Here is a 9,829-nt window from a genome sequence, read left to right as displayed (position 1 = left end):
GATTCAAATGTTTGAAAAGTCAGTTGGGATTCTGTTTTTTCCTGTCTAATAAACAGGAAAAAACAGACACCCAACTGACTTTTCAAACATTTGACTCTCCCCCATAGCGTCCAATTCTACATGATCACCATTAGGTATTATTATCTCTTAAATCACAATATGATCATGTGATCTTTATTATTATTACCTTTTCTGCAACATTCTGTTTATTAAAGTTGTTCCTAAATTATATGTGCACATTTTATGGGACCTGAATTGAGTTTGATAGTACTGTAGAGCAAGTCTTCACATTGCCTCCCTCCCCTATTCCCTTCAGAGTTGCCATGGTTAGTTTGTGAAACAATGTTTCTGCAATGACATTAACCCTTCATGCTGCAAAGCAGCTTATATATAAACAGGGCTGCAGAAAAATAACCATCTCTGCAAATGACCATATTATCCTTGAGTATTGTTTTTCAACTGAGCAGGTTTCAGATGAGGCTGTGACTTGTGCCATGTGACATACATCCCAACTGTCAATATTGCACCAGGACAGTCCCGATTCACAGCGCTCACAGGGGGGAATTCAAATGTTAGAAAAGTCAGTTGGGTGTCTGTTTTTTCCTATTAGATAGGAAAAAAACAGGCACCCAACTGACTTTTCAAACAATTGAATACCGCCCACAGTGCTTATGGCATTGGCCCTCATTCCGAGTTGATCGGTCGCAAGGCGAATTTAGCAGAGTTACACACGCTAAGCCGCCGCCTACTGGGAGTGTATCTTAGCATCTTAAAATTGCGACCGATGTATTCGCAATATTGCGATCACAAACTACTTAGCAGTTTTAGAGTAGCTCCACACTTACTCTGCCTGTGCGATCAGTTCAGTGCTTGTCGTTCCTGGTTTGACGTCACAAACACACCCAGCGTTCGCCCAACCACTCCCCCGTTTCTCCGGCCACTCCTGCGTTTTTTCCGGAAACGGTAGCGTTTTCAGCCACACGCCCATAAAACGCTGTGTTTCCGCCCAGTAACACCCATTTCCTGTCAATCACATTACGATCGCCGGAGTGATGAAAAAGCCGTGAGTAAAAATACTATCTTCATAGCAAAGATACTTGGCGCAGTCGCAGTGCGAATATTGCGCATGCGCACTAAGCGGAATTTCACTGCGATGCGATGAAAAATACCGAGCGAACGACTCGGAATGAGGGCCATAGTGAGTGGGGCTTTGTTTACGGAAATATTGTGTATACCAGTCAGCTGGTGTCCACCCTGCCAACAGGAAATTGCCAGTTTGTGATGTCACTATGGTCAGGTGTAGATCACCCACTATGACATCATATGTGCAGAAATAGAACACCAATGCCTCTGATCTTGCTGCTGAAGTCTGGCCATTATTGGTCTTTAATATTGTATTATTTGACTACTCAATGAGTAGTAGACAGCTAAGGCATCTTCTGGAGGATCAGAGAAGGTGGAGTGGACATGGGAATCCTAGTAAGTGAAATGTTTGGGGCAGTAAACCAATCTTAGGCATAGTATTCTGTGTTGTAAATGAACGGCAGTTATAGGGGTGTGCAAGAAAACTAGCAGAATTCGGCTACAGTAATATAAGCAAATGTGCAGGACAGACATCATGGCAGCACATCATACCAAACTGAATTTCCCATAACAATAATAGCAAATACTAAAACAAAATATTATTGCTGCAACTCGTTATTAATCAGCAATAATTACTTTTCATTTCTTATCTTTGAGTAATTATCAGAGCTACATTACAACATATCTTTTCAGATGAATCTTAGCAGGTGATACTGGCAGTGCCAGATTAAGGTCCTCATGGGCCTGGAGCTGAAATTTCTGAAGGGCCTATTGTATGCTACTGCATGGGGTGTGACCAGCACCATGTGAGTATGGCTACTGATATGGAGGTGTGACCAGTACTGTATGTGTGTATACATATATATATATATGCACACATATATAGATATAAAAAAAACTTTACCCTTCTTACGTGCTTCACAGGAGCAGCACCTCACAGTAGAACCCCTGTTAGCGGGAACGAGAACAATGTAGAAAAAGAATGACCCAGAGCGCGCTAAAATATCTCAGCCAATTGTCCGTAAAACAAGTCCATATAGGTTGGTAAATCCGTTTTTTCCCCCGTATTTCTATTGGACTCAAATGGGAATTCCAAACCAGAATCAATCTCCTGATCTCTTTGAAATCCAATGTTCTGTTGTACTCAACTAGGTATTTCTCCTAGAAAAATAGCCTCTCACCAGAGAAGTATAGACACCCAGAAATAAAACCTTGGATTAATAAAAGTCTGATGTTTATTCACAACATCCAACATAAAATATAATGTATATTTTCAACATTATATACAAGGTGTATTCAAAGGAACAATCAGGTTACATAGAATAGATGTAAACATAACCAATCACCCTAGGATGTGAGCTCAGTGGTGGGGACTTGCCAATGTATACCCAGTGTCCTAATCACCTTGTTAGTTTAAAACCCTACAGTAAGAATAAACGTAGTTCTTTTCTAAAGGTACTGATCAAACACTTCTCAAGGGATCAGGAGGCACAAAAGCTCAATGATCCTATCACCTCAATGTCTTGCACTGCAGTAAAAAAATTACTGCAAATGTGGGAATATGTAAATGTATAAATTCAATTGGGCCAGTGAAGGTGCTTCATGTTCCACACCAGTGAAGGTGTTACATCTTGTGCACTAATACTGGTAATATTACTCCTTGACATTTTTTGGAAAATTGGTTAGCAGGTGGTAACCACCATTGTCCACTGTAATATATATATTTAGATTTACCTATACCTGAGGAAGTCCGAAAGGACGAAACGCGTAGGGTTTAAACTAACAAGGTGATTAGGACACGGGGTATACACTGGCAAGTCCCCACCACTGAGCTCACATCCTGGGGTGGTTGGTGGCACTTATGTTTACATCTATTCAATGTTATGAAATAAGGTCGACATGATTTTTATAAAAAAAAAATTGGGTGTCGTTTTCTATGTAGATTGGCCGGGAACCCCAATTATTGCACCGTGTCCCCTTGCATGGCTCGCTTCGCTCACCATGCTTCGGGCAAGGTGTCTTGCTGCGCTCAGTACAGGTTACCGTTCCCAGTTGTAGTCCACGTGGATCGTAAAGTATGAAAAAGTACAAAAAATGGGAAAAAAGTGAAAAACTCATGTTGACCTTTTTACATGTCGACCCTGTTGACCTACTTACTGTTGACCAATAGTGGTCGACCTAGACACTGTCGACCAAAGTCTTGTCAACCGAGACCGGATCCCCTCCAGCTCTATCCTGCTTCTCTCCATTGCCATCATCCTGTTTTGTTTTTTAATAAATTTTATTGTGCAAGGGCAAAGTAGGAAAAAATTACACCAAGTAGACCCAACATCTCTAGAAACAGAACATTATACATGACAACGTCGACAACAGGAAATTGGAGTTTAGGCCTCAAAGGCATTAATAAAGATCAGTAAAGGTATAACATACGGAAATACTGAAACAGATTATAACAATTTTTTTCTATTTGTGGAAGAAATTAGAATAGTCAGGTTAATAATCAGAAAGCAGCATAACAGAGGAAGGAAATTTGTAGATTAACCCTCTATAAACTTACAATTAGGGAGGAGGGAGACAGAGGTCGGTTGACTAGTGGGGGAGCACCATAAGAGGGTAGAAGGAGAATATACTGAGAGGAGGGGCATGCCAGTGCACACAGGAGGTCAATTGGACCACTCGAAAATATTTAAGGAAATCAGGAATGCCCACACCCACAGAGTTTTGGTGTTTCTGTAATATTCGCATTTTAATCCTCGGTTTCTTACCTGCCCAAATAAAATTTGAAATATCTCGCTGCAGATGTTTGAGGGTCGTTGTGGGTACATGAATTGGTAGTGTTTGCAAGAGGTACAATAAGTGAGGAAGAACGTTCATTTTGACCGCCGCTGTGCAACCGAACCACAAAATAAATAGTTTGTCCCAGGCTGATAGGTCCGATTTGATGGAAGCCAGCAATCTTGGGAAGTCAGAATCAGAATCACTTTTTATTGCCAAGTATATCAGTACCAAATACCAAGTTAGCAGCATATAGCTGTCTATACGATTTAGGGGCATATTTATTAAGTTCGGTGAAGTGATAAAGTGGAAGATGATAAATGACCAGCCAATCAGATCCTAATTGCCATGTCACAGGCTGAGCTTGAAAAATGACAGTTAGGAGCTGACTGGCTGGTGCGTTATCACCTTCCACTTTATCACTTCACCGAGCTTAATAAATCTGCCCCTCATTGCGATAAACACCCAAGTATTTAAGTTTGCTGGGTTGCCATCTAAAGGGATATTCAGCTTGTAACGATAGGAGATCCGATTGTGGCATTTTGATACCTAGAAATTCTGTTTTATCCGTGTTGATGTTGTAGTTCGAGTATTGGCCATAGGCGCAAGGGAAAAGAGTACGATTAGTCAGTGTCAAGATCACGTCATCCGCATATAGGGCCTAAGAAATTCTGCTAATTAGGAGAATTTGCAATCCTTTGGATCGCATGCTGGGGGCCGCCCATCGCTGGGCAAGGCCACCCAGCAACCTGACCGAAACCTACCCCCATTGAACAAGCAGAAATTCCGAATGCATAGCAATTTCTGCTTGTTAGCAGAAACTAAGGATGGCTCCTGCCAGCGCAGCTTAGCAGGAGGCCCGCCGCCATTTTCCCGTTCGCGGCAGCTGCGTGTGACGTCTTGCAGCTGCCGTGATCACGCCCCCGACATGCCCTCGTTTGGCCGCCCCTGCCCCCCGTTTGTGCCGCACTGCCCCAGCAACGCTGTCTCCTCCCTGGAAATGGAGCATTGCCTGCCCAACCCCCCCCCCAACCCCCACCCCGTGACTGCCTCTGCCTGATTGACAGGCAGAGGCAATTGCATTTTCTGCAGCACCCCCGCAGAAAATGTGGGCGCATGCATAGGACGTGCGCGGCGCATGCTCCTGCATTTTTGTCTCAAAATTTACGGTTGGATCGCACACTGCGATCCCACCTGAATTAGGCCCATAACGCTCTCTTGCGATCCGAGTGTCTCGCCGCTATACCCGTGATATTTTTATTTAGTCTGATCTTCGTGGCCAATGGTTCCATGACGAGGGCGAACAATAGAGGAGAAAGGGGACAGCCTTGACGGGTTCCATTGATAATTCGGAAGGGTTCGGATGAAAGGCCATTTACCACCACCAAAGCCGTTGGGTTATGATAAAGGGAGTTAACCCCTTGTACAAAGGTGCCCTCAAATCCCGTATTAGAGACAGTTTGTTGCAAAAAAGGCCAAGCTACTCTGTCAAAGGCTTTTTCAGCGTCAAGCGCCACCACCAAGGCTGACACTGCCATCATCCTGTCTTATGCCCCCTCCACTGTCATCATCCTGCCCTGGCTTCTTCCTGCGCTACCCCCCAGACCTTACTTCCACTGTCAAACGTCCTGGCTGGTTGCTGTGTATGGCCCCTCATCCCTTCAGTTTCTTGTTGCCGGTGTTATCCACGGGAGGGGGGTGGGGGGGATGCAGGCTGACAGATGGTAGAGCTGCATCTTCTATGCTGAGACAGGCTCTCTCTTTGAGAAGGAGTCCCTTACTTACATAGGCAGTGCAGGCGTTTACCTTTGAAGTCTGCTGAACCGTGGCGGAGGCGGAACTGCTTCCACCTACTGATAGAGGTGACGGAACGCAGTTCCACCCAGCTCTGGATCACCTCAACCCCTAGCTGGAAGTGTAATCCCTTACAGCCAGGACAGTGGCCGTGGCTCTCTGCTTACAGCCCTGGGTGTGGGCCTACTCTCATAGGGGTACCTGGAGCTGCAAAACTAGTACACACTGTACAAAGAGCTTCTGCGCAGAGTGATATCCAATCGGAGCTGAGCTCAGGTCACGACAGTTAAGAATTGTCCCAGCGTCCCTGCTGGGAAACAAGACTGGCATAACTCACTGTACTATGGGCCTAATTCAAGGTTGATTGCAAAAGTAAAATCTTCCTCTAATGGGCAAAACCATGTGCACTGCAGGGGGGGGGGGGGGGCAGATGTAATATGCGCAGAGAGATTTAGATTTGAGTTGGTTATATTGACTCTGTGCAGGGTAAATACTGGCTGCTTTATTTTTACACTGCAATCTAGATTTCAGTTTGAACACACCCCACCCAAATCTAGCTCTCTCTGCACATGTTATATCTGCCCCACCTGCAGTGCACATGGTTTTGCCCATTAGTGGAAGATTTTGCGTTTGCAATCAACCTTGGATTAGGCCCTATGTGTGTACTGTCTCACAAGAATGTTGAAATGATGGACTGTCAACAAACCATTCCTGGTGGTCTAGTGCCTTCCTACCTTTTCCCTGTGGCAGCAGTGGCTCCAGCGTCTTCTTCAGGGTCCCGACAGCCATGTGACAGACTTCTGATTCTGCAGCATTCCAGTGAATATTTCTCCCCCTATGCTTAACCCTAATCCCTCCCCTCTTCACAGCCTAACCCTAAAGCTTCCTCCCAGACCTAGGCGCACGCTAGCTTTTTTTTGAAGCGGTGCGATCGGGTCTAAACTGCACATGCGTATGCACCGCAATGCGCAGGCGTGTCGGCCACCGGCGACGGGCATCGCCGGTGTCAAAGTCGGAAAAATATCATGCTACACGTTGCCATATATCCACCCCATGTGCATGCCGCTGAACGTACACATTCTCTCCCGTGCGTGCGCATATTCGCAGTTGCGTGACGGCGCCTCCTCGGCCATGCGCTCGAGCGCATGGTATGTGCATTTACGGTAGAGTTTGTGTGCGTCTAGCGGGCGACTCAATCGTTACATAGTAAATCCAAATAGTATGTTTTATAGATAATGTTCCCCTTTATAATAACTGAAAGTTTGTTTATTGTGACTGGTCCCTGGACAGAGGAATTCCTCTTTGCATGATACGAAGGGTCAGATAGGATTTGAGCAGTGGTGTTTGGTACCTAACTAAAGAACATTTTATTAGAAACAATCCGGTGCTGGTTAGGTAAAGATTAATCGCTCCTGCGTATAGTTATGTCTATAAGTAGTTTCTGGACATTTATTCATTGTCCATGTGTTGGAAATCCTGAGATTCCCTCCCACCTGAGCAGTCTGAAATAGTCACAGCCCACCTGTTCAAACAAACCTATGACCTTTTGTTGTAATATGAAGACAGATTCCTGTGTCCAATGAACAATGAGATGGTAGGGCCCTTTGTAGTGTACTGTATGTAGTGTATATATAAACAGCCAGCCTGGAGCAGCTCAGCTCTCTCCCCACAACGGTTTTCATCATTGACTAACCAGGAGCTGGTAACCAGATTGCGCCTGCGATTCATTCCCAGTGTGTAAGTACTCTCTGCGACCAACCTTATTCTCTGACTGTATTAGGCCACGTTCTCTCTCTCTCTCTCATTGTATGTTATTATTAGTGATTGTGCCGCTATTGTATATTTATGTGTAGTTATTCTGTTAGATATTGATGTTAGCCTGTAGAGTATAAGATGTTAACTGTGTTTCCCCTTTTGATATAACTAAATCTCGTTAGTAAAGGTTTTGGAGCCTTAGCAAGGTATTGTGTGTTTATTACATTGCAAAGGGTAATCAGAGCGTCTCAATCGCTCAAGCAGCTTTCATATTAACAAGGTTAAGAAGGTCTATAAGCAGTACATTATTACAGTGTTACAGTACCACAGTATTAAGGTTTACAGTGTAAGCATATTCTGTGTTTAAAGTTTATAAAGGTATATTATCTGTGTGTACGCTCGCTGTGTGTATTCCGTACACCCAGCACAACGTGTGTACTTAATTTACGTACCACGTGCGAGGTCTTCATACGTAAATAGCGTACGGAGTGCATAGCATGTGCACGTGGTTTAGCAGCCATTACGGCTACACGGTATTAGTATATAGCTAATGTTAAAAGGTAGATAAATAACTCTATCAATTGGGGGCAAGTCCGGTCCATCCCATATCCGCAGTCAGGCGAAAATGCGCAGACTTTATCGATCAGCAAAGGGAGGAAAGGTAGTATCTTGTAGTGCTGATCAGATGAGAGTCTGCATCTGATTCTTTTGGCTTGTAGGGATGCTGGTGGAATCCGAAGAAGGTAGGAACATTAAGCTATTGTCTTTGTAAATCTGGTTTTTATTTCTATTTGGTGCCAACTGCACACGCAGATTGGATGGCTTGTCTGTTTAAAAAGGTTTAAAAGTATTTTTAATCGCTCTGCATAGCGTGATAGTTTTTACCCAGGCTTAAAAAAATAACTTCAGGGGCTGGCATGATGATTTTCTTTGTGACAAAAGGAGCCGCATGGTCTGTCCTCCATTTTGTGTAACCCTCATGGATGTGGAAGGGGGAGGAGCAGCGGCCATTTTGGGAAGGTCAATTTTTTTTTCTAAGCGACTGATTTTCAGTTGACTCAGGAAATAATCAGCCATCCATTGTCAAAAAGAAATCATCATTTAATGAGTTTTTAATGCATTTGTTTAGTCCATGTCATGGTCAATCATGAGTGGTTCAGATAGAGTTTGATATAAGTTAATAGTGGAATGAGTATTTGATTTAAGAACGATACACAGATAAAACAAAGTTTTGGGGTCTTTTTTTTTTTTTTTTTTTGGTTTCTTTACCTCCCTATTCTAGGATTCTCTGCTTGGTGTAGGATAGCCATTGAAGTGCAAATTAACCTGTATAACTGGGTTTTGGTTTTTTTTCCCCTCTCCCAGCAGTAAAAGAAATCGCACATTCATATGCAAATTAGAAGCACTGAATAGGGTCTCATATATGTAATAGTGATTAGTACATATATGTAATATCTATATGTGCGTGCTTACATCAATGTATGTTATTAGATTAATTTAGAATTGCATTTTCATTTGTGTATTTTCACATATCTCACTTTCCTGTTTGCCATTTATAATTGATAACGTGCTGAGAAAGATTTGTTGCTATTGATAGTTAAAAGTAAAAATAATACGTTAACGGGTAAATTGTAAAACACGCACACGGCTTTGCCTAAAGATACAAGGAAAGATCTGTGTGGTGCTTGGTAGATGATTACAGTTAAAGATCATTTACATTGATATAAACGTGTTAGTTGTGTTACTGTGGACATATCTGGCCTGCGTACACGTGTCTCTAACAAGGGGCAGAACGAGCGTACGCGACGCAAGGGCCGACGCACGGAGCGTATATTACGCAACGGAGCGTCTGGGTACGCCCACATGATACAAATCACACGATAATATTATTTTAGTAGGTGATATGGAGGCAACGCGATAATAGCGCAAGTCAATCTCAGTGTCCTAAATTTTAATTTAATAGATCCTTCTCTAGTTGCAACTCCTCTAGGATTGGACTACTGCCTGTATGAAAGGAATTTCTGTACAGAAAGATTAGAGTGTATATGAATGAACAGGAGTGAGTGTGTAAATAAAGGTATTATTTTTGTGAACCCAGAAATCGGGATCCCGTCGGAGACCACATCAGGTGAGTGGACACTTGGTGGCGTGGGACTGGCTTGCCCGCGTTAACATTATATAAGGTAAAAGGAGCAAGTAGTATCCGCAGACAAAAGGACTGCGAAGGTTTAAGCGCAGCCCGGGGGGTTTTGCGTAGTACCCATATAGACAAGTTGAGCTCCGGCTAAAGGTTTCGCAGCCTAAACAACCGATTCCGTTGGTCGTACAGCGTATAAATATTAAGTTACTTATGCGCAGTGCGACTGGACCGCACGTAATTGTGTGCATTAGTTTGTTACCTTGATACCCATTAAAATTTACT

The 9,829-nt window shown here is 43.4% G+C and overlaps 1 protein-coding gene across 1 annotated transcript in view; it reads left to right on the top strand.

Annotated features, from left to right (window-relative positions):
- The first annotated feature begins 1,379 nt into the window (after positions 1-1,379).
- SMAD3 (SMAD family member 3) overlaps positions 1,380-9,829 on the top strand; it is a 251,863-nt gene continuing 243,413 nt past the window's right edge. Inside the window, exon 1 of the mRNA XM_063925564.1 lies at positions 1,380-1,479. The gene's annotated coding sequence lies outside the window, so the exon portion shown is untranslated. The remainder of the gene's footprint in view (positions 1,480-9,829) is intronic.

The sequence above is a fragment of the Pseudophryne corroboree genome, chromosome 6 (assembly GCF_028390025.1).
Source record: "Pseudophryne corroboree isolate aPseCor3 chromosome 6, aPseCor3.hap2, whole genome shotgun sequence".
NCBI lineage: Eukaryota > Metazoa > Chordata > Amphibia > Anura > Myobatrachidae > Pseudophryne > Pseudophryne corroboree.
This window is presented reverse-complemented; position numbering and strand designations above follow the sequence as displayed.